The 26,009-nt window shown below is 39.2% G+C and overlaps 1 long non-coding RNA gene across 2 annotated transcripts in view; it reads left to right on the top strand.

The window, feature by feature from the left end:
• Nucleotides 1-211: 211 nt before the first annotated feature.
• Nucleotides 212-26,009, top strand: part of LOC132010036 (uncharacterized) — a 39,001-nt gene continuing 13,203 nt past the window's right edge. The window contains exons 1-3 of one of the 2 annotated variants that reach the window (XR_009402130.1): nt 212-421; nt 8,864-8,986; nt 23,301-23,415. This is a non-coding gene — a long non-coding RNA (uncharacterized LOC132010036). Of the gene's footprint in view, nt 422-8,863; nt 8,987-23,300; nt 23,416-26,009 lie in introns of those variants that run through there. The other variant, XR_009402131.1, reaches the window with a different exon arrangement.

Below are 26,009 nucleotides of genomic sequence, written 5' to 3'. Positions count from 1 at the left end.
ATTTACAAAAGGGATAAAATGATATAAAACCTCTCAAAGAGTAATGTCCTACACACGTGCATGTAACCTGAGACTGGAATGTTCTGAGGCTGTAGGAGTCTAGAAAAAAAAAAGGACATAAGTTGTCCTTCTGAGAAGGGCTGGCAGGTGGGAGGAGTTTGGTGACACTTTTGCTCCAAAGAAGCCTGCCTGAGTAGGGAGAAGGGGAGAAGCAGGACAGCCTGCCTCACTGTGACTAAGAACGTTGCTGAGCGATTCCAGAATGGCATGTCCACAGAAGCTCAGAACAGTTAGGGAAAACCTGTAGTGATCAGGGGGAGGCTTGAAGAAACTGGACAGGAGAAATGAGGAGTTACAGAAACAGATGAAAAGTCAGGATCTCCAGGATTTCAAGGCCAATCACTTTCTTTTTGAATGAAAGGTATGTATACAGAGTTAATGTATGTATTAGTGACATACTGGAGAGGTGAGGCTGTGTACTGAATGACTATAATGAGCATTCCTTTCCCTTTCCTAGGAGGTTGTTTCAGGTATTCTGCAACTCAGAAAGCAGCTTATTCCTCTCTTTGTTCTCTTTCTTTTTGTGAAGAACATGGGGCATAATATCATTGGCACTCTCAAAGCCAACATGGGTTTTTGTTTCTTGTGTAACAAGCATATCAGCTTCATCAGGCTAGCATATTTTCATGGCTAACAAATTCAGAGAAATCAGCATTCCTGTTCCCTGTGCAAGTGTCAGGGGTCAGGGATGGTTTCTGGAAATGTTATGCTACTCAGCACCACACTTATGGAGAGGGAGACAGATTTTTCCATGACAGTGCCTCACTGCCAGAGAAGAGACTATTGGCCATGTCATCTTGCTGGTCATCAGATAATTAGCATGTGCTGAATAGAGGCAGTGTGCTCTGTATCATTCTAGGAAGCTAGAAGAGTGCCCTGCCTGGTCAGGCCATTTAACCAGAAAGACACCAAGAAGAACAAGGGATTGGAATCAAAAGAAAGCTAGTACCTATGGCTAAGATTTATGGAGCACTGCACTGAGCTCTTGACATGAATTATTTTTTTCTTCCCCAAATCTTGGTGAGATAGATATGGTTGCCATCATCATCTGATGGTTGAGGAAAGGAAGGTTCACAGAGAATAGATAAAATGCCCAAGACCACAGAGCTAGTTAGGGACAGAGCCAGGACTTGAATGCAGGTCTGTCTGATCCAAAGCCTGGGTACTTAAGGTCCTGGAAATGCCATGGGGTGACCACTGACTTGTACACAGCTAAGGTTATTGGATTCAAGTCTCCATGGAAGCAAAGATACCAAACCCACAAAGGCACCACTTTGAGAACAAAGGCTGCTCTCTTAAGTTATCAATAGGCCATTAAATCCAACCTCATGATGCTAGAGCTGGGTCATAGCCAAATGACCCAAACACCCATGGGCATTTCTTGGTAACTCCTTCTAGCCACACACAGAGTGTTAGGATCAGTCTTTCACACTGCCCAGACAGCCAGACTTGGATTTCAGCATGAACACTGAGGTGAACTAGAGCGAGATTATGTCCTACTCCTGATATCTGTGCTCCTAGCAATTTGTGTTACCACCTCTACCCCTCAACCTCTCCAACCCAGGCACTTAAGAAAAAGGAGAGAGGACCTAGGAACGTGGGGTAGCTGACAGTCAGAATTTTCTCAAGATGCATCTCTTTTGTTTTCGTATCTTGGAATTACTATGATTAAATTTTGTTTTTACCAAAGAAATCCAGGCATCCAGTTAAAATAAAAATGAAATAATACTGACATAATCTTGATGAAGAATAGATGTTCTCTGACCCACAGCTGCGTACTCCCAAAAGGAATCATTTTACTCTTCTTAGTGTTTTTTTTCTGATAGTCACTTTTATTTTTCTAAATATGGTGATCCTGTGCATTTCTTAATTTCTCCATCTGAAACAATAACTCCTGAATTTCTGTTATTGTAGATGAGTTTAATGCCCTTCTACACCCTCTACCTCCTCCCAACTCCATCTTCATAATGTAGTTTCATCACAGATTATGGTTAAAAAAGTAATCATTGTGACTATTTAAATTTTGGCTCCATACACTAACAGACTTTTCAAACATGACACCTGATCTGACCGTATCCCATTCTCCTGAGCCCCACTCCACTTCTTTCTTCTTGCAGACCATCTTTCAGAGCTCTCCATCCTCCTGCAGCATGGACTGCTGGTGGACTAGGCTTGCTACACAGCCATCATCCTGGGACTTCCTTCTGTTTGTCTCCTGATTCTTAAGTCTTCTTTATCCTTCTTTCTCAGCCTTTACCCTTGTTTGATGGTAGGACATCCTGCAGTTACTTAGTGCTGTCTTGAAAAGGAGAGCATGTAGTCACACTTTCAGATTTAAGAAAACATCTCCAGGGACAGAGAACTGGCTCATTCTGTCACAGCGATGTTCTGGTTATTCCATCTAAACATTAACACGTTTTTCATTTATCCATATACCAAGGCATTTTAAATTATCTATTGCCCAGGCATTTGTCCCCATGTGTCCTCAAGTTTTCTAGCCTTCATTGCCAGTTCTTCACATAATATCCAAATACAATGGCTATAGTTCCCATCTGGCATACTGTGGCAAGCTCAGTATGGTCCTTGACCACCCATATCTTTAAAGTTAGGCTCTGCCTTAGCCTAATACTATCTCAGTTCTGGATAATGAACCTCAGCTTCTCTACTGGCTATTCTGATTCCTCCCCTGAACCAGCTGGGGGGTCAGCAGATCAGTGTGCCAATAGACTTCCCCAGTGAATGGGTGGATTTGGGATTAACCTCAACATGTTAAGTTCAGTAGTTCTCCAAAGTAGAAATCTCCCCACTGCTGAAAAATTCCCATGCCTCCTTCTGTTCTAGTTTCTTGGGAACCTGGTTTTTTTTTTCCATTCCCTCCAAAGCACTGGGGACTAAAATAAAGGTCTATCCTTTACCCAGACCAGTTGCTGTGCACCTCCACTGTCACCTTCTTCCTGAATCCCAATTCCCATCATGCCCTATTATCCTTAGATGGAGTCTTTGAGTGAACTAATTTAACCCCATATTCTTGAATGTCTTATACCCCCATCCTCTTCCTGTAGGCTAACCTCTTCTTAGTTCTTGCCTTGTGACTTTGAACTGAACAGGATTCATGAACCAATTCTCTTTGGACATGATATCTGGACCTTCCTTTGAGATTTCTTTTGCTACTTCTATTTGTTCTAAGCACCTACCAATTCTTCCTTGCCTTTGGCCATGGTCAATTGGTGGAATACTTAAGCTCCCTCTTAAAAATCAACTGTGAATTTAATTCTCCTTTCAGATACTCCTGAGCAAGAAATTTGGAAATTCTCTCATGCTAAATCTTATAGTCTTTTAGCAAAACTTATTTAGAATATAACAGATTGTGAAGTAACAGTTCATGTAGTATAGTTTTATGGGTTCCAGAAGAGACTGTCCAAAGAAATATTACTCACTCAGTATTCACAATGCTTCAAGCTCAAAACAGCTTTTAACCAGATAGTGGTTCTCAGTCCTGGCTGAAATTCTGTATCTCCTAGAGAGGTTTCAAACAATGCTAATACCCAACTCCATACCCTGAGATTGAGATTGAATGAAACACAGTGGGGCCTGTGCCTCAGTAGGAAAGATGTCCAGGTAATTCTAATGCACACTGAGAGTTGTGAACCCCTTACTAACAGAAAAAAATAAGGCTCACAATGTCATCTCTCTTGAAGAAAAAACTCCTGCCAGTTATGCTAAATTATAAGCAATTGAGGTGTCTTCTGATTGAGGGCTACGAAGTGGGTGAAGGAAAACAGAATGGGAAACATCACAAAGAACAAATTTGGCAGAAGCTGAATCCAGTCTCCACCTAGGCCTTACACATATTTTCTTAAACATTTTAACTGATACGGCCTCTGCCCTTCTAGCTTGGGTTGGGGGGTGGGGTCCTCAGTTATGAGGCCAAAGGAGGTGAGAATGAGTTGGAACTGAATGGTGGGGTAAACATAGCCTTAGGGCTGTCCTTGTGGAGGAGAGGGCCTGGCGAAAAATTTGAATATAACTTCTGGAATATGACAACTTGTGTTTCACCTGGACTTGCTTTGTTAACCAATCTGTAGATGATAAACTGTGCTCATCCAGTTAGGGAGGAGAGTTCTGATTTATGATTCTAAGCAATAGGACTGTTTTGAAGCAGGATCCTGGTGTCGATTATAGATTCTCAGGGCTCCAGCAAATAAACTGGGTTTGAGGAATGGTGCCATTCCTGGCATGGAAGTGGAATGCAAATGGGGCAGAGCAGCCCATTATCACGTGGATAGGGCAAACCTAGCAAGAGGAAGAAAGAGTTATCTCTCTGGGTGTAGGATGGTTCAGAGAAGATGCCTAGTAGGACTTGGGATGGCAAGGCAAATCAGAGTAATCTTCTTATAAGCTCCCCTTATTTAAAATATATGGAATAGTTTTCTCCACAGTTTAAAGTTATGGTAGTTCTAGTGGTTATTTCTGCACTATGTCTCAGTTTCCTTCAGCATAAAATGATGACATGTTCAGATAATCTCTAAGGCTTTTTCAAATATAGCAGTCTCTGAGTCTGAATGTTAACAAAATGCATGGAAAATGTTAGTCATTTTCAGTCCTGGCTGTTCACAGGTCTCTCCCATTCAGTTGTAATTTCTTATTAACCATTCTTACAGCTTCTTGCCAGTCCCTTTTAAAATCACATAATATAATAAAAAAATACCCATAGTATATATAAATTTTGTTGAAGTGGTATCAAAGAAAGCTAAATGATCAAAAGACCAATGAATCACAATTAATTGCAAAAAAAAAAAAAAAAAAAGGAATTCTAAGTAGCAAAGGTGATCTCTCCCCCTTCTGGACAAGAGCCACTGGAGTGCTAGGAAGAAGGTTAGGCAAGAAAGAGGAGGGAAACCAATTTCAGATGAAAGATTTTTGAAAGTGAAGGTGTGGGGATAGGTAGCTGAAAATAATGAAAGATCATAAGGACAGGCCATTCTCTAACATATACAAATTAAGAGACAATTAAGGGACCATGGCTATATTCTCTCCCTGATGCCTCTGAGGATCATCAAGTCTGAATGGCAAAGAATAATATTCTTAAGGGGATGAGGCAAGACAAAAATCATACTGTCCTGCATTACCGGCAACAATTCCTTTGTTAGAGAGAGAGAGTATGTGCACTCACATGAGTTAGTGGGGGCAGTGGGACTTGATCTTACAGAACCCTGAGATCATGAGCTGAGCTGAAATGAAGAGTCAGACCCTTAACCAACTGAATCAGACCCTTAACCAACTGAATCACCCCAACCTGCAAAACTTTTTGGAACCAAGTGAAAGGGAGCAATAGGAACAAGAGGAATCCCACAAGGGGCAGACCCAAGAGATCTAAGACCTCTGGTCTCTGAGAGACTGAAAATGCTAGGCTATGTGATATTGCCATGCCTACACCCCACATAGGGCTCAACCCATAGCTCAGTAGACACTCCATTAATGAATGAATGAATGCAAAGCTAATCCCATGAAATTTGCCTTAGGGAGAATGAGAAAAAGGGAAAGTTTGATTGTAATTGTATTATGAGTGATATATGAATGAACTAGATTTTAGAATATGCTGAAGGCACTTTTTCCTTCTTAGACACATGGGTGGATTGCCATCCATCAATGTGCTGTGTGTGTGGAGTGGGGAGGCTAAGTTGGAAAGATAAGTGGAGCACAGCTTGTGGCTTGATTGTGACACTTCCGCAGCCCCTAGTCTTTGGTGTTCCCTATTTTCCTAAAACAATCTGTCAAGCATATTGGGCTTTAGGAGAAATGCATTAATGCTGAATATTCAATAGTAACTTCAATAGAATATTTGTCTTAAGGCTAAGCCAAAGGCCCTCAGAGATTCAGCACTATCCTTCTAGATAGATCCATATAGTTGTAGGACTTCCCTAATGAAGGGAGCTCCTGGATGTGCCTGAGGGAACTCATCTACTATATTTTTGTACATATAATAGTCACCTAAGGCTGTACCATTTTCCTGCTTTGTGTGTTTATTTCCAGGCCCACCTACAGTAGATAGAGAGATAAGCCCAGATTAGGACCCTGAATACTGGAATCTTGCTGTTTATCAGCTGTGTATCCTTAGGTAAATCTCTAAACATCTCTGAGTTTGCTGATTTGTAGAACAAAGATAACATCCACCTTACAGGTTACTGTGGGGAATAAAATTTCTTAAAATCGTCCGAAGTCATCCCATAGCAATTAGATTATAATCCTAGCACAGTAGCGTAAAAGACCTCTTTTGATCTAGCCCCTGCCTGTCTCTTCGATTATCATCTATATCTCTTCCCTCAGTCGTTCAGTTCCTGTTATATGGACTTCCTGTCTCTTGTTCAAATATCAATCAATATCTCATCACATCAGGACTGGAATAATCTTCTTGACATTCCTGACTTGTTCCTTGCTATCCAGGTCTCAGCTATTATGACATGTTTAAAAACAAAAACAAAAACAAAAACAAAAACAAAAACAAAATCTATCTTCCTTGTCAAATACCTGTATACCCCATTCCTACCACCAACTGGTCATTGCTTATCACATTATTCTATTCAATTTTCTTGATAGCAATGACCATTATTTGAATTTATTTTATTGACTTGTTTGCTTACCTATTCATTAGTTTTTCCCTCCAACCAATAATATCAACACTAATAGAGTAGAGACCAAGTATCACTTGCACTGGGAATAATGTATGGCAAGCACATAGTTGATGGCAATAAATATTTGAATTGAAGTAGTGAACTCAATGTTTGAGTTCAAATATTTTAATGAGGGTAATTTATAAACCATGAAATGCTATGTACATATAAGGTGGTATTTCCTTCCATTGAGAGGGTACTAGAGGGGAAAGAACAGAAGGTAAGTTATCAAAGAATACTAGATTTTCATTTAGCCTTTACTAATTTTCAGTTGTCTTAGGTAAAGCCAAGTCACTCTTGTGCCTCTCTGTCCACTGGTTTTTTCATCTATAAAAGGAGGAAAGTGGTGTTTACCTCCTAGGTTATTCTAAGACCTAGATATAAAGTTGACAAAAGCACTGTGCACACTGCGGTCAGTCATGTAAGTTTTTATCATTCTCCAATGTGGGATCCTAAACTAGGAGAATGATTTCCTACTATTTTCTTTTTTTTTTTTTTAATTTAAAAAAAGCAAGAGTTTTAGGAGGCATCGATGAGAAGTTGAAGAGGGAGTTTATTTTATCCAAACTCTCCCCAAAGCATCAAAAATCTGGGATCCATGGCTTCATTTGCATAAGTATATTTGCATGTCCTAATTAGGACCTTTAGCAAGAATCCGAGGAAAGGAATTTAGGCTTTGCCCTCAAGGAAGAAGATAATTCTTTCCAAAACAGGCACAGCATTTTCCTGCTGCAGAAGATAGGGGGCAAAAGCCTTAATGTTGCTTACAGAAATTAGACTGAGCAGTTGGATTAACATCAATTTACAAATGAAGCAGCATAAGCCCCTTCAAACAAAGCACATTATATTTTATTTAGCAACACCTCCTTGCCTCTCCTAGCGCTATGTAAAGGCTGTTCAAATGCTTTCACAAAGAAGACTGTCTGAAAAGAAGAAAAGAAAGAGGAGTGTGTCTATGCTTGATCTGTGTATGCACATTGTACTTCTCTGCTGAGATCCAAAAGCTCCCCAGAGAGAGAAAACCCAACCAAACCTTCAGGTCCACCCTTTGACTCTGGGGAAAACTGAGGGTTTGATCGACTCATAACCTTCTGGTGCAGGGCTTGGAATCCAAGATTCTGGGCTTGGGTAGTGAGTCTGTCATTTATGATATACTCGGGACCTTGGACTAACCATTTTACATTCTCTTAGCCTTTAATCCTTCTGCTGCAAAAGGGAGATAAAATTGACATCTGCCTCATGGAGTGGTTGGAAGGATTAAATAAGATCCTATGTGGAGCAAGTGCTTTGTAAAGGGCAAAGTGTTATATAAATGTCCCACATTTTAGATCCTGTCCTTCTTCACCCCTGAACCTTCTGTCATGAGAAATTATTGTGTTGCCTCTCTTGGTTGATAAGGTTGAAACATTCAACGGCCCTGAATGCTCACCAGAGAGGTATACAAATGGCACAGACACAGCTTTTCTCCTTCTTGTACATGCAGCTAGCGTTGCTAATGAGCCACAATACTTTTTCCTACTGAATCTGGGCCCAATCTCAAAAATCTCCACCATAACTTTCCAAAGCTACCATCAACTGTTGGAATGGGCATGGGAGACAGAGCTGATTGGCCACCCCTCTGAAGCCTCTAAGATCTTTGGCCAAACTGTCCCAACTCTTCTCTGTTGTCCAGAATGAGGACACCCAGAATACAGTCCAAGTGTATAGAGATGACACCCTGCAGTGACAGAATTCCCTCTTAGCACACGCATACACAGAGCAGCACAGGCTCAAACATTCGTTTATTATGTCAGAGTTAATTTCATCGTGGAAAAGAAAAGCGATGTTCAGGGAAATGTTGGCAACAGCACAATTTATAATAAATCAAATTGCCTGAAGAGATGAGTAAAAGGTTTTGGAGAGAACAAAGGCTCTGGGACTAAGCAGCAAATGTCAAGTTATCTACGTAACTAGTGGGAGTGTGTACACGGAGTAACAGGATCAATCCCTTAATTGCTCTATGTTTTCCTATCAAATAGGATAATTAGAAGACTTTTTGATTCACAGTTGAATCAATTCTTTCCTTAGGGTTTGAAAAGAAGTGTGTCTTACAGAAATTCTAGATGTTGTTATTGAAATATCTCCCCTTTTAGGTCCTGAAGAAAGGGTGTAGTGTGATTTTGTGGATGAGATCACAGGTCTGTCCTTGACAATCCAGAGAGCAGTCCTAAATCAACAGAAGTTGACCCCAACCTCTCAAGTGCCCCACTTGCAAGGTGAGAAATATTTATTTTATTTGGTCTGGGTGTGAGTTTGCAGGGTGTGCAGTGACCCACTCTACTATTTCACCAAGGTCAAACAGTCTCACATTCCATGGGAAGCAGCATTTGCCCATTACCTGAGCTCTCTACTTTGTGGCATTAAGGGCATGACCAAAGAAAGACTTACACATAAACATGTTTCTTATTAAAATAAAATGTTTTGTATGCAGAAATACAACCCAAGTGCTACATCTTCAGTAGCCTAATTTTCAAAAAGACAGTTGACAGTTGTCATGTTAACAAATATTTCCTTAAGTCCTAGAAGCAAAAAGTTCATAATAAATAATACTAAGAACAAAAATGGAAAAATTCTGATTTTTCTGGGCCTAGAGATTTTGCTTCCTTTTGCTTTAAGGGTCCGGCATCTGGGTCGAATTCAAGAAATATATCTTAATAGAACTTTGTTTTGGACAAGAGAGATGATAGCTCCTTTTACTACTTGCTGACTTTATTAGCCATCTTTCCAGTTTTGAATGGCTAACAACACTATAGTTTATAAAATACTCTTTTTTTTTTTGCGTTTTATGTGTCACATTTGATCCTCATATTATAGTTTCGACAATGTCAACACCAATTTTCTGAGGAAATATGGAAACTCAACTGGGTAAAACCACTTGATCAAGGTCACATAGCTAAAAAGTGTAAAAATTCGGATTTGAAGCCAGATAAGCTCACTCTAGAATGATGTTCCTTACTACCACATACAACCTCAAGAATGACTTAGGGCAGGAGTTAGCACAAGGGATTTTTTTTTTTTTTAACCTAGTAGAAGTGCCTAGGGCCAAGAGAGTGAGCCAAGATAGGTCAACATTAGAAATCTGAGAACTAAACATTAGAGAGAACAAATCCAAAGGAGCCAAAGATGCCAAACTTCGGATTGGGTGAAGGTGACATAAAAATAAAAGCAGTTGAGCATAAATAAGACACTGCTCTGCATAACAGCTGATATTTGCAGTGTACCTTGGAAACTAGAAGTTTTGTGATGTCTGTGTTAGTAATTGATTTAATAGGCGAGAAGCAAAAAGGGAAATTTATAGTCTGTTCATGCTGGTGGAGAAGTACCTGAAACCCTTCTAGGTTGGATGTCTACTGGTTCTATGGCTTTGCTGCAATATGCTGGGCATTATTTGAAACAAACTAAACAGGTCAATGGCACCACCAAAGCAGAATGAGAGGGATGATGCACATTAGTTTGTTGTTTTCAGTAAAACAGAGTATCATCACATTTAAATTCAAGTTGATACAGGGATGGGAACTTGCTATCAGGAGGGACCTTTTTAAGAATGAAGGGAAAATGTGTACCAATGGCAGAGGACAGAGCCAAATAGTAAAGGGAAGTCACTGCCAAGACACATAACAAAGGGAAAAACGTATCTCTGCAGCTGACTCATGAAGAGAGCCAGCCAGAGACCAGCCCAGTAGAAGGTGCTGTGGAACAGACAGGACTTGAGCTCATTCATCATGAGTGATTGTTATAATTAAGTGTACACTTACTATGGGTCATGTATCTATATAGCAACTTTTAAGTATTTTTTTACTAATTGTCAAAATACTATGAACTGGTTATTCTTTTTTTTTTTTTTAAGATTTTATTTTTTTTTTTGACAGGGCAAAAGGGGGGCGGAGGGGCGGGCGGGGGGGGGGGGGGGGGGGGGGACGGGAAGCAGGCTCCCTGATGAACAGAGAGCCGGACACAGGGCTTGATCCCAGGACCCCGAGATCATGACCAAAGCCAAAGGCAGAGGCTTAACCCACTGAGCCACCCAGGAACCCCTGAACTAGTTATTCTTTAGGACATTTTTGTAAATGAGAAAATGGTGGCTCAGAGGGATTCAGTGACTTATTCAGTATTAAATAGTGAGTGGGCAATAAGCCAGGATTGAACCAGGAGCCTGGCTCCAAAGCCCCTACCCTTAGTCAGTATGCTGAAAATTCGTACACCGAGTTGTTGGACAGTAAGTTGATTATGGTGAACTATTTTTAATAATTTCATTCCAAGTCTTTTTTAGATATGTCAACCATATATAGTAGACCTTGCCAAGTGTTTTAGGTTTATATATTGCTTTACTGGGTTTTGACACCATTGGCCAAAATTGCTAAGCTCCTCTCCTATCCTGAGCTTTAAGGACCTTCACTTAGAAGCTGACAACTCCCTGGGCACCAGTATCTGGCTAGCTTATATAATCTTAGGAAATTTTATTGACGTCACAGTGCTCATTGGGCATCATGGGAGCAGGTGGTTCAATGTTTCAAGCACAGCTCTAAGGAGAGATCTTTCACAAAGATTTACACAAGCTGTTGTCCACATCGAAACATCTTTATATTCCTTTCCAACCCATTCTACTCTACCACAACATGCCACATCTGATGAGGGCACAGACAAAGCAGAAATAACAAGTCTGCAGATGCAACTGTAATGGATGGCCGGTCTGAAGATGGTTATCTTTGGGGGCCTCACTTTGATCTCTGTGTCTTTCGGTGGATATATGGCATCACATCCACAAACAAACAAAAAAACAAAAATACAAAAAACCCTTTAGATGAATCTGCTTGCTTTCCTTACACTGGAGCCAAAGATAACATTATTTCATGAATGTTCAGTCAACCCTAGGATTACAAAATGTTAAGGCACTTCTAACTATCCCCGCTCAAAGAAGGCTATAATATATTCTAAGACAAAGGGAATTGGACAGCAGCATCATTTGGTGGGTGTTCCACTGAAGGACACAGGGAAGGGCACGAACAAGTGATACATCCAATGCTCCCAAAGCTCAGCTTCTAATACAGCTCACTGCAACTCTTTTTGATAAACTCCAAGCTTCTCCAATAGTAATGTATTTATGGTTGTTGGAGTGTAGGCAGTGTTTTGCTACTAGTCAGTGTTTTCAGTGTTAAGCAAGAGAAACTGAAGTCTGATTTCAGCACAAGAGTAATTCTTAAAAGAAGAAAAATGGGAGGAATTAACAGGAAGGCTGGAGAAGCAGACCCAGAACAAAAGGAAGAACTAGTCTGGTGAGAATCCTGTTGCCATGGTGGCCACAGATGACACTAGATCTCTTCTTCGCGGTGGTCACTGGATCCTGGATGGTGCTTGTGACATGTGTCCTCCACAAGTCTTCCTTTTTGCATCACTGGCTCCTGATTTGAATTCCCATGTGGGAGAACATGATTGGCCAGCCTGCATTACATGTTCGTAAACAAGCTGCAAAGGAGGCTGGGAAAATTATTATATGATCTTACTGGCTTAGATAGTGGAAGGCTGGCTTTACTTCCTTTCAAAATTCACTAAGTAAGAAATTTCCCCAGTCATGGACTTATAGATGTTAAGATGCTGGCTAGCCAAAGATGTGATACATTTTGTTAATACTACCTGCATATTTTTCAAATGAGTCCATCTTCTTCAACTCTGACACAGCCTTGTGTTTTAAATATCATTACCTGTTTAATTTTTTCAGCTCTTTAAAATAGTCTCTAAGATTCAAAATTATTCTTATACCATTCTTAAAATCCCATTTAAGGACATTTTCTGGGTAATCAGCATACTTCTAAAATTAGGTAAGTCAAGCTTGCAACCCAATAAACTTTATTTTTGTTTTGGGGTCATTTATATTTAGCTCAATCAGTCAGAATAATCCATGCTTGCTAAAAATAAATAAATAAAAAATAAAAAAAGCAAGCAAGCAGACAAAATTGACAAGATAACAAATACTTAAATATCTGCTAACCAGATAGCCCTTTGTTTTGAATTGCAGCTGTCTTGCAATAAATAGTACAAATATAAAAAAACTCAATAGAAATTCCAGAAAGAAACTGCCTAGAATAGCAGACACTATGCACTTGAACAATCCCCAAAAGAATCATTCAGAGTTTGCCACTCTTCGTTCAATCCCATGAAAGCCATTTAGAATCAAGCTGATGATTAAACTCCCTATAGAGACCCTGATTCCTTTGCCTCACTATCTATACTGTCATGTAGAAATCTGTTGCTTCTGAGAAGTTAAAACTAATATAAACATGTGTGTGCATGTATGTGCATGTGTGTCTACTAATAAATTTTTCACCTGAAAATACAGGAAAGGAAAGTTAAAGAGCAGTGGAGCAGTGAGTGATGGGCAAAGAGGGCTGTTTTATATCACGTATCATGAAAGGGTGAAGCCACCAGCATTTAATTGGAGTTTAAAGCAATGGTGTAAATAAGACTGCAGAAGGTGAGAAAGTAGCTAGTGAAGGGAAGAGGTATGGGGGAGCTAAGTCCTGTTTTAAATAGCTAGCTGAAACATTTAAATGAAGCAAATAGACAACAATATTTAAGTAAATAGTTAAATAGTTTTTAATAATTAAAATGTTTAGAGGTTGACAGGAGCAGCAAAAGAGACGGAGAAGGAGAAATTGCATCTAGAAAAAGAAAAGGAAGCTCTAAAGAAAAAACACACAGAGCATAGAAATTCTATCAAAAAGAGCTTTTGAAAATTAAAAATTGATAACAGACATAAAAAATTCAGTAGAGACGTGGGAGATAAAGTCAAAGTCTGTCAGAGAAGAAAACAAAAAGAAAGAAGTAGGAAAAGGGGAGTGAAAAGATCAGGAACGTAGAAAATCAGATCATGGCACCATTGTTCAAATGATAGAAGTTTCAGCATAGAGAACATAAACTGGAGAGAAGGCAAATAAAGAGATGACACGATGGAATGTCCCAGAAGGGAAGGGCACAGGTGTGCAGACCTAAGGGATCCAAGAGGTTCCCATCACGATGAATATGCATATCTGGTTGAGGGAAGATCTCACCATAGTATCAGGGATCAAATGGCAGTAGCTATCTCAGAAAACAAAACTGGGGAGAAGTGCCTTGAAAATTCCCAGGGAACCTGCAGTGTGCACACAACGAAACCCCCATCAAGTGTGGGAAAAAGCATAAAGACATTGTAGGGCAAGAAAATTCTTCCTTTCTTCCCTTCTAGGTTCTTCTAGGTTCTGTCTAATAAGTAAATTGACATTAGACAGATCAATAGGAGGAAAAAACAACTCGATTTTGTATATATAAGAGCTCATAAAAATATGAGGCTCAAAGAAGTGACCAAAGTAGTCAGCTTCTGTATCTTTTAGACAAAGAAACAATACATTTATGAAGAATTGGCAACATAAAGAAGTTTGGGCTTGGGGTAGCAAATTAATGAAGAAGTAACCACGTTTGTTTCTATTACCTTCCTGGCCCTGCAGTCCCTATGTCTGGTGATGAGGATGCCTTTTACCCTCGAGGTGCAGGAAGGGTATTGTTCACCTGGGGAATTTATTTCTTACTTCCAGGGAGATAAGGACAATCAGAGTGTTCTTCCCATATCAGTTGTTTCGAATGTAACCTTAACTCAAAATAATATGCCAAAGGGTCACATTTTGGGGAGGTCTTCCCTGAACCCCATCTATATCTTCAGACATGTAAGACCTCAAAAATACTACCTTTTTCGCAATGCTACTGAAAGATTTGTTCCAACAAAATTGGAACATAAACTTTGAAAGGGGAAAACACTTGGATTCAGGAAACAGGGGCCCATATATCAGACAATCAAAAAATTTCAAAATGATGGCGAAGGGACATTCTGAATACCAGGTCGAGAGTGCAGCACGCTGGAGATGAGAGAAAGAGGTCAAATGACTCCAAAGTAATGTGTCTAAGGGGAAAAATACCAAGTAGAATACATGATAGGCTTAAACAGATATTTACATTTTTGGGGGGGTTTGGGAATAAGTTAATAATAACTAGATATAAACAAGCAAATAAAAGTAAGTAAATTTTCAAAAGAAGGGAAAAATTTAAATTCTATAAGAAAATATAATCTAGAATAATATTGGACTCCACTATGAGTATTATTTATTTAATCTCAAAAATATAAATACTGAGTATTGATTATATATGACCAAGTTTATATGGCTCCAGATTTGTTCCTCATTTCTTCTCACCCCCATACCTTGGCTATTGGCTCAGTGGAGAGCACTGGCCATAGACCACCAGGTTGTCACCTCATCTCAGCCTGCCCCAGGGGGAGAGGGAGGTCTGGGCCCCAGTGCCACTCCATCACATCCCTCACAGAGGGCTTGAGTAGTAGCACAGCCTGGCAACATGGAGAAGTGAAGGCCCCGCTGCAGAAGCTTTGATGACTCATGAGAAACAGGAGATGGGAAGGGGCTAACAAATTCCTTACCCATCTTTCTCTAGAACAGACAGTTGTGAGATGAAGTGGATCGGATCTAGTCTCCCATTCTGGAGGCTTTGCATATGACCGCAAGCCATTGGCTAGTTTTCTTGCAAGGCTCTAGCTGCTCATTCATGCAGCATCCCTTATGTTTTTTGTTTGTTTTTGGACTCTATCTCCCTCCTCCTGCAACTTAGTATTGCACCTCCAATAAAGTATTAGCCTATAAACTTTGCCTTAAGTGCTGTTTTCTGGGAAACACAGACTGAAACTTTGTTTGAACCAAAAGACAGGTCCTATTATTAGCCACATCGGGGGGAGAGAGGGGGGGAGAAAGAGAGGAGAAGACAAAGAATAAAATTCTAATCTTATAGGAAATCAACATTTTAGGAATTAAAAAATGGTTCTTTTTGAAGAGTGAGAATCAGTGTGTGGGGAGGTATTCAGGAAACTAATGATTATATATGTGTGTGTGCATATATGTATGAGGGAGGCACATGTATACTATTAATTAACTATACATTAGTAACTTTATGTTTATAACTATGTATTATACTAATAATATATGATAGATATTATATATATTATATATAAACTGGGAAAATAAATGGGTAAAACTTACGTTAAAAGGTAGACATAAGCTTGTGAAGCTGAAGAACTATCAGTGAAATAGAATGATGGATGAAAGGAATAATGGAATCCTTCATATCTGTGATTGGTTAATTTTACATGTCAACTTGACCAGGCCACAGGGTTCCCAGACATTTGTCCACTATTATTCTGGGGGTGCCTGTGAGGGTTTTTCTGGATGAGATTAATACTTGAAATGGTAGACTGAGCAAAGCAGGTTGTACTCTTCCGTGTGGGTTGGCCTCAACCAATCAGTCAAAATTAGAAGGCTAATTTCTCCATAAAGAAAGAAGAAATCTTCCTGTCTGATTGTTGAGCTGGGACATTGATCTTTTCTTGCCCTTGGACTTGGGTGGAAACATCAGCTTATCTTGGATCAATATTCTGGGTCTCCAGCTTGCTGACTGCAGATCCTCCATAATCATGCAAGTCAGTTCCTTATAATAAATCCCTTCCTTCCTCTCTCTCTCCGTATATCCTTTTGGATCTGTTTCTCTGGGGATCCCTGAAGAAGTAGTTAATTAAATTAATTTTTTAAAAATTAATTTAATTAATTTTCCCTGAAAATTTTAATGTCTATTGAGTTAAGTCAATATTTATCATCTTCTTTGTGAAGATGGCCACTCATGTTTCCTGGGCTGCAGGCTACTTGTAATTCTCATTCTGTCTTTATAGATTATCCTAAATATGACAACAAACTCCAACTCCCTGTATTTTCAAAGGTAACACTATAAAAGCAGCTGTATGAATAAATGTCTCCAACAAGCAGATGTTATCCTTAACCAAATCTGTCCGGAGAGCAGTATGGGACAAACTAAATAGCTTTAGTTTAAGGATTCAATGCATAATAAGACATTTATTAAGCACCTGCTGTGTGCAAAGCATTATGCAAGGTTTTGAGGGCAGTACTGAGATGAATCATCTCCAGTGTGTGTGTGTGGACCACCAAAGCTGAGAATATGGAATCCAGTATTAAGATGAATTATGCTGAATTTTTCCTTGACATGCCATCTTTATAACCTCTTTTCCAAAGGATATGACTGAGGCATGACTCATGAATGTTTCTCTTCTCCTGAAAAAAAGTTTTTGGTGAAATGACAAAGAGCTATGAGCACCAGTTTCAAAGTTAAAATGTAGATATCATGGGCTTGTGACTGCAGTTGATTTTTATGTACTTGAAAAGTTCTAGTTTCTCCACCAGGCTTATCATAACAATGAATAATCAAGGGGAAAAAAAGTTCCCTCAGTTACAGTAATTTCTGACACATACAAAAATGAGAAACTTGATTTTACAATTTAGTGAGTTAGTATTCACCACATGAAATATTGAAAAGTTCACAACTTCATGTCCAACTAAACAACCTTACCCATACATATAGGTCATGGGCTCTTTTTCCCACGCCGTAACTTATTTGGAATTTCTTAGGTTCCTAGTGAGAGTAGACACGGTATGTGATGGCTAATGTTGATACCACTTAATATTTTTCTTACTAACTGAATTTCTGGTTCAAATATTCAAATATACTAAAGAAATTTTAGTAAACCGCATTAAAATAACAAGGAAAAAACCCCTAAGAAGTATATATAAAGAAAAATACAACAAAAAAAGCTGAATTTGTTTCTTTATTACTTTTTATTTGCCTTCTGATAATTTTCTGTTGGGGCTAAAGTATCTTTTTAACACAAGGGTGCATATAAAACTGTCCAGAGCTCCAAATTCAGTCACTACTGACCAGCCATTCCAGCCTGGTAATGGAATACAAAGAGAAAACTGAATTACGGCAGGAAATTCCCATTTCTATTAGTGACGCTGTATCCACATCCATCTTCCTTTGTCAACCAAACTGTAGACCTTCACCTCCCAAATGTAGACATGACAACAGATATTTATTTGTTTTATGAATTTTCCATTTTAATGTGCATTTTATGTGCAGGAAGGCAGTCGACATAATGAGACATCCTTGGTAATAGTTTTCTAGGCATAATGAAAAATGGATAGAGCTGTTTTCTACATTTTTAGTGAAAGGAATTTTTTTCTTTAATAAGTAATATGGGCATAGCTCTTGGACAGTGCATGGCTCTCATTGAATCAAGTCCACTAGTATTAATATTTCTGTAAAGCACACTCCATGCACAAGACATCTCAATTATCAGTAGATTTGAACTTGGGTATCATTCATTTATGTAAAATTCTGCATGCAGATATTCTGCCTATGTTAAAATAATGTGTATATAATATGTGAATATACATATAATTTATGTAAGATACACACACACATATGTTTGTGTGTGTGTGTGTGTGTTTGTATGAGAGAGAGAATGAATACAGAGAGGCTTGATACAGATTTCCAAAAGGTTTTCATTAATGTCTTCATGATGAATAAAGAGTATTAGCAGGAGGAATTCCTTCAATCTCATTTTGTTATTTTTGAAATAAGATATATGCTACAGTATTGGTTATCTCAATTGATGCCCTCAAAAATTCCAGATACAAAGGAGTCTCTTCTTCTTTTGACTGTTCATTTCTAATTATTCGTCTATGTATAATGCAATGTGTGCTAGATTTGCAATCAAAGTACTGTGTGATTCTGGAAGAGATTCTTAGCATTTCTATTTCTCTCTTTCTTTACTTATAAGCTGGGGATAATAACTCCTAATGGTCAGGGTTGTTACGAGACTTGACTGAAGTCATGAGTGTGCTTTGCACATCTTAAGCAGATTCTAATACAGTCAGAGATATTACGATTAATTTTCATGGTGATAAGTCATCTTGATCTATTTATGACCAGTAATAGCATTGTATAGGTTAATATCGTATGGGCTAGATATCCCCCAACAAGCTTGGAAAATAGCCCTTGTGTACTTGCATCTCTTCACTGTTTTGGACAGAAAAGAATATAGACAAGCAGTGAAACAGCCTGATTAAAAATGAGAAAATTCAAAACCTGAGAGATGATTGTGCCTTTTGTATCGTGCTAAGTATCTTTGAGTGTAGAGTGACAGGTAGTTGATTTTGAGGTTGGCTACTTACAAGACAGATCTGTGCCTTCATTTCAGATGGAAAGTTTCTAGTCATTATTATAGTATGGGTGAATAGCCATTTTAAATACAATTATGATTTTCTTCTTCTTCTTCTTTTTAGATGAAACAATATCCTAAACAGATAACCTCAAGATTCTTTGGTTTCCACTTCCATACCATTTTGCCCATTTTCTGACCCCAACCCACCCTTCTGTGTAGGCTGGGTTATATGCTTCTATACTTCTTCTTACTACTAAAAGAACACTGACATTGATTCAAGTCATAAATGGCTGGTTGTTGAATCGCATACAACTTTTCAAGATTATTTCATAATCTTTTAACTTTCATTTGGAATGACTTGGGTGGGTAAAATCAGTTTTTAATTAATGAACAAAAATAAAGTTTAAATGAAAGTTACAATGACAAAAATATTCTTACACAATATAGTTATAAAATTGTACTATTAAAATATTAAAGACCATATTCTATCCATCATGAAAAATAGAAGAAGAATGTAGTAAAGTACCTGGGTTTGAATCATGGCTTCTTTATCAATCCCTAGCTTTGTGACTGTGGTCTCACGTCCCCTAATCAGTACCAGTGCTAGTTAATCTTAGAGTCTAACAAGAACAGGAGTTAACTGACAAAGCCACTGTGAGGATTGAATGGATGAATACAGGCATTAAGACCATTATTTTAATAATTGTTGGTTATTTATCATCATCTCCTCCACCTCCTTCCTTCTTTTTAGAAAGAGAATTTTTTTTAAATCCCCAAAACATAGACTAATCTTTTTTTCTTTTCCTTTTTTTTTTTTTTTAAAGATTTTATTTATTTATTTGACAGACAGAGATCACAAGTAGGCAGAGAGGCAGGCGGGGAGGAGGGGAAGCAGGCTCCCTGCAGAGCAGAGAGCCCAATGTGGGGCTCCATCTCAGGACACTGGGATCATGACCTGAGCCGAAGGCAGAAGCTTTAACCCACTGAACCACCCAGGGGCCCCTAGACTAATCTTCTTATTGAACATTTGACGAGCTTTTTTTTCTCACTATATTGAAGATTGAATTTCAACCAAATAACTTTTATATAAATAAGAAGCTGTTTCAGGCACAAGAACAGACCTACTGATTTGTTGCCTTATGTTCTAGTTTATTAAAAAAGCAGAGTAATAGTCCTGGCTCATTAATGTAGACAATGTTTAAAGACTCCAAAACAATGCATTGGCTTGTCTTCAACTAACAAAAACATCTATATAGGGGTGCCTGGGGGTGGCTAAGTCATCGAAACATCTGCCTTATGCTCAAGTCATCCAGGGTCCTGGATGTCATCCAAGTTGGGGGGGGGGGGTCCCTGCTCAGTGGGGAGTCTTTTCTCCCTCTTCCTCTATCCCTCCCCACCTTTGCCCATGCTCTCTCTCTCTCTCAGATAAATTAATGAAAATCTTTAAAAATAAAACAAAACAACCCCCTCCCAATTTATGTAAAGGACTCAAAGCAGGAATGGGACCCTAGTAACTGAAAACTGGAGTACCAGGCAATGGAGAAGTAAAAACATAAGCGCTTTCCTTATCCTATAGGGAAATCAATAATAGAAACCATAAAGACAGTAAAGAGTACTGAACCTAAGAAGTACATGGATACCAGGGCTCGTCCCTGGGGCCCAGGATTTTGGGTCAGCCCATGAGGTACTAGGAGTTGGGTACACTATATCAACTCTATTGGGTCACTAAACAGCCCTCCGCTTTCCCTCCAGAACTGGTCATTCTGGGCTCCTAGGTTCTTCTATGCTGGAGAGGAGGTCAGCATTGCACTAGATGCTTTTTCTACCAAACACTGCAAGATTTTAGTGGCAGAAGTATATCAAATACAGATTTTAGGCTAAATTTTGAAGGCAATATGAAATCAAATCCAAGGCTGAAGCTGCATCACCATCATTAGGGTGAACAATTCATTCCATTGAGCCCTGGACTTTCCTGATGGCAGCATGAAATCCCACATCCAGGAATATTCTCCTTTGCAGATAAACCAGCACAAATAATGTGTTTTAATAATATATTACAAAATGTTTAATGGTTCAAATTTTCAGGACTTGAAATGTAAGATTGTGGGACTTAGTGTGGGAAAAGTAATTTCTCAGCACTGCCAGCTTCTAGATTGCAAAGTGTGGTCACTGAACTGCACATTTTGGTTGTGGACAAATGTTTATTCTCAACTGAAGTGAGTGGAGGAGTAAAGTTCTTTGTGGCTAACTCTGCCCGTTAAGGCAATGATTTCAGGTGACATGGCAATCAGGATGTTAAATTGGTCTATTTCTCTTTAAAAATTTTTATTTATTTATTTATTTGAGAGAGAGTGAGAGAGCATGAGGAGGGTGAGGAGAAAAGGAAGAGGGATAATAAGAATCTCAAGCAGACTCCCCACTGATTGTGGAACCCAACGTGGGGCTCGATCTCAAGACCCTGAGATCATGACATGAGCTAAAATCAAGAATTATTCACTTAACCAGCTGAGCTAACCAGGTGCCCAAACTTGATTTATTTTCTCAAAGTGATCACTGAAGTGATGCCTTCATTCCTCCTCAGCTCCTGTGTTTGATGATTTAGTCAATGATGATGGTGAAATTTCAGCAAGGCAATCCCATGAACTAGTATTTCTCTACTTAACTATTTGAAAAATACTTATTTTTATGTGAAAATGAATGTGTTGTTCACAATCACCATTAATTATTGCAGCAGCTTACTCTGCGTTCATAAATATATATTTATACTTCAAAGGAATCTCAAAGAGTCTCAGAAATGAAAACACACAAGGTAGTTTTAATCATACTTACATCTAAAATGCTTACCCATATTTGAAAGTGAATATTCTGACAATAACAAGACATCTACTGATGTTGATTCATTGATTAGACCCACGGGTAATTGGTGCAGTCTCGTGGTCAATGACCACACATCACTACAGAGAAACCAGGAATGACACAACAGTTAGGCATTCAGCTATTTGGCTCTCTGAAGGCTGAGGTTGAAGTCAAAGTGAAGAACAGATATTAGTTAAATTTGGAAGCCAAAGTCTCATATTGATGCTTGCCTATATGAAGATGCTTGAACACAATCTTTGGGAGGCCCTAGGGATATGAGCTTCGATTGCACGGGACACTCCTGATTAAATCGGTTCTAGTGCTGCTTCTCCCATTGACCTGTGCGCTCCCTCACATAATACCTGCGGGTGTTCAATAGGGCATCCTCAAGGACAAGGACAAGGACAAGGCTAAATGAGCCAAAGGCATACAGGGTGCAAATTCCCAGGACTAAATAGGTTCTGGATTGCACAGGCATGTAAGAGCAGCACACACGTGTGTGTGTGTGTGTGTTTTGTAAGCGCATCAGCAGACATTTGAACAAATTAGATAGAGTGCTCTAATCAGTTCAACAACTTTGGATTATTTGTGGAACCCTTTCACCCATGGCTGGCTCTTTGAGCCAATATTTATAAGGAACTGAACACTGCTAACTTTCATCTGTCTCCTTTTGCCCCCCACAGCTAGCGTCAACAACAGCCTCCATCTATACTCTCAGGGACGATACTTTCCCTTAGGATACCGGCTGGATGTCAGCAACTCTGGCACTCACTCCTCCTACGTCCCACCAGGCCCAACTCACCTTTTTTTCCCCCTTTCTCTTGTTTTTTTTTTTTTTCTTTGTTTAAAATTGTGCTACAATTTGCATAATTTACCATTCTACCCATTTTTATGTGCGTAGCTTTCAGTACAACCCTCACCACTATGTATCTCCAGGACTTTTTAATCTTTTCCCACGAAATTCTGTACCCATTAAATAACTTTCTATTCCTCCCTCCTCACATCCCCTGGCAACCATGCTTCTACTTTCTATCCCTCTGATTTTGACTATTCTACTTTATGTACATGAAGTCATACAGGATTTGTCTTCTTATGACAGATTTAGCTTACTTAAAATAATATCTTCAAAGTTTATCTATGTTGTAGAATGTATCAAAATCTCCTTCCTATTTAAGATTGAATAATATTCCATTATATGTCTATGCCATCTCCTGTTTATCCATTTATTATTTTATGGATTCTAGGTTACTTCCACCTTTTGGCACTTAGGAAAATTACTGCTATGAACATAGGTATAGAACTATCTATTTCAGTCACTGCTTTTAATTTGGGGGGGCATATATGCTGAAGTGGAACTGCTGGGTACAGCTTGCAGTTGATGAAACTTAGAATTGTCAGGTTCCTCTACCCCAGGATGTAGGATCCCAAACAGGATTAGTGGGCTCTTGCTCTGCATTGTCTCTTTTATAGCAGAATATGCTGTTCCCAGGAAGGACGCAGGAGCATCCTTCTGTACCTCAATTTTAATTTTTTTTTTCTTCTCTGTGATCTATCTGTTCGGATCCCATCCACAGGACCAGGCTTCTTACAAGATCAAGTTTTCACTCTGCAGACCTGCCTTTCTCTCAAGGTCCCAGAGTTGTCCAGTGGTGGACCCTACCATTCTCAACTTGGATTTGTTCTTTCCCTGATTCTGTAGGTGAGTTAACAGGAATAATGGACCTAAGGGCCTATGCCTATGTGTAGGGTCTGTAGGATTGTGTTGGACTGATTGAATGTTTACCTAAATTGGTTAATGCAAATTGCAGTCAAGAAAAGAATCCAAAACTCAGAATGAGCGAAGCAGAAACAAGCATCAGAAGGAAGGTGAGAAGGAAAACCAAGTATAATAAATCATTCAAGAAAAAAAAACCTGAAATTATTCCACTTCAGAAGGCAATATCATCAGAAGCAGGTAAGTCAGGTGAGTTAAGTGACGAATTGAAACAAGTAGTTGAAAGGTACAGCAAAGTAGTTTTTAGGGGTCTGTTTTTTGGCTGCTGCTCCCAGTCTCTGCTCAGTTGTACATCTGAGCACAAAGTCTCTGCTGACACATCCCATTTCTGTTGTTGAAAGTGGGGGAATTTTACTGCTGTGAATGCAGGGAACTCTATAATTACCTTTGCTCCCTTCTTGATTTTATTGCTTCAACCGCAGACCAACACTATTGTTTCCATAGTTGAAGAGTGGCCTGGAGGCATCTACCCGCTAACATAACTCAATGACTAGAACATCTGTCTTAGGTCTGGCTCTGAGTGGAAATAAGTCTGCCCTAAGCTTTAGTAACCAGTGACCTAGACCTTACCTACTTCAGATTTGTGCAACCTCTGTAATCTGGGCACTCAAATAAAAAAATTAGATTAAAAATTTGTCTGAATACCCTGTGGACCCTGTGGAAACAAATGCAAAATCTCAACCTGGACACTCAGGATCTCCATTACCAGCAGATGATATTCAGTGAGACAGAAGCCTGAGAGGTTTTAGGAATTGAAGGAAACGTTTCAGATTCACAAGGAAAAATAATATTTTCCATTGTGTTGCTCAATGTGGTACATAATATTCCCACAAGCAAATATAATCCCAAGGGGAAGTCACCTCAGACAAGTTTATAGGTCTTTTGTGGTTCCCTTCTGCCCCCTCATAACAATGGTTATATTGTACTTTTGATTTTGGCTACCAGTGAATTAAACCAAACTCTTTGCTCAGTTGTAGTTATTAGCTCCTACCAGGTAATAGTAATGTCTATTAATTCTGCTCTCTTCTTCTCCCCTATGAACTGCATCATTTTTCACACTGTAAACTGTTTTTGGAAAGAGGCAGGGAAGGGACCATGAAGAAAGGGGGAAAGTCTGTGGGGATTGGAGCTCTTGATATTCCTATCCCTTCTCATGTTTTAGGCCAGGATCTGAGACTGCTCTGTGGGCCTCAGGGAACCTCTTCAGGTGCAGTCCCAACTATGAGTTCCACTTGTCTTGACAAGTGCCACTTGTCTTGTCAATGCAGCCTCTTCACTCAGATTCTTCAAATCAGTTGTTCAGTGAGACTTTCTGTATGGCTTTTGGTATTGCAAAGATGGTCTTTGTCATATAATTTTGGGATCTATGATTCAGTACCTCCTACTTCAGCTCAAAACACTAATATCTAGTTGTTAATTAAGGAGAAGAGTTAAAGTTATAAAAGAGAAATAACAAAATGAGTTGAAGATTGATTATCTGCCTGTTACATCTTTAAAATGATTTAACATATTTGCCGAGTCACACTTGTGATGATCATATCAGTGGCAGTTAAAATGGCATAAAGAACCCACAACTTTATGACTGGAACTCTAGATGAACAAGATAGATCACCCTACTATATAAGAAACAACACCCAATTCAGCTGTGGTTTCCACTTACAGAAATCCTGCTCGGAAAAAGAGCAGTCACTGCAGGGAAACGCCATTAATGCTCACCCAAGTGGGAAGAATCTATATCATGGGGAGGGAAATAGCCATAGAACACCAGATGTTTGCTAATTATTTTCAAATGAAATTGACTAGACTGAGTTTTAAGCAAAGATAATCTGAGAGGGTAAGATAATGTTGATTCCTCCCTTGACTTTTATAAGTAGGGATAATTAATCCCTCTGAAACATTCCTCATTGCCTCTGTCCAGTCCTATCTCCAGTTATTAAGTCCTTCCTTTGGCCACAGGAATTATATCCAGTGTCTCTGTAGCTGGATCCTGGTTGGCTCAGGAATTCTGCAAGCTTCACTTTCTTATCTCCTTTCTGCTCCCCCCCCCCCCCCCCGCATAAGCTGTTCCCTTTCCTCTCTCCTCCTTCTTGGCCTGTTATGTTCAAATTCAATGTAAAATGGTTTAGGACTTCCCACCTCAAGACTGACTGATGGTCCCATCTAATGATGCCTCTAGGAGTCTCAGAATTATTTGAGCCTATATGCCTCTAAAGGTTTGGGCAAGAACCCAGCAATTTTGACAGAATGCACCTCTATTCTTCCTGGGATATAAGCTAATTCTGGCAATAGTAGACCTTCATTTGTGAGGAACAGTAAGTGAAAGCATTGAAGCAGTGCAAAATTAAAGCTGCATTTCAAAGGAAATGGAGCACACAGGAGAATGAGTATTGCTCTTACCTGAAACAGATGAACTGCAAGAAGCAGACACATTTACAACCTATTTCGTTCATGCAAGAAGCAGACACATTTACAACCTATTTCAACCTATAACACAACACAGTAGGGTGCT

Source organism: Mustela nigripes, chromosome 2 (assembly GCF_022355385.1).
Source record: "Mustela nigripes isolate SB6536 chromosome 2, MUSNIG.SB6536, whole genome shotgun sequence".
Taxonomy (NCBI): domain Eukaryota; kingdom Metazoa; phylum Chordata; class Mammalia; order Carnivora; family Mustelidae; genus Mustela; species Mustela nigripes.
This window is presented reverse-complemented; position numbering and strand designations above follow the sequence as displayed.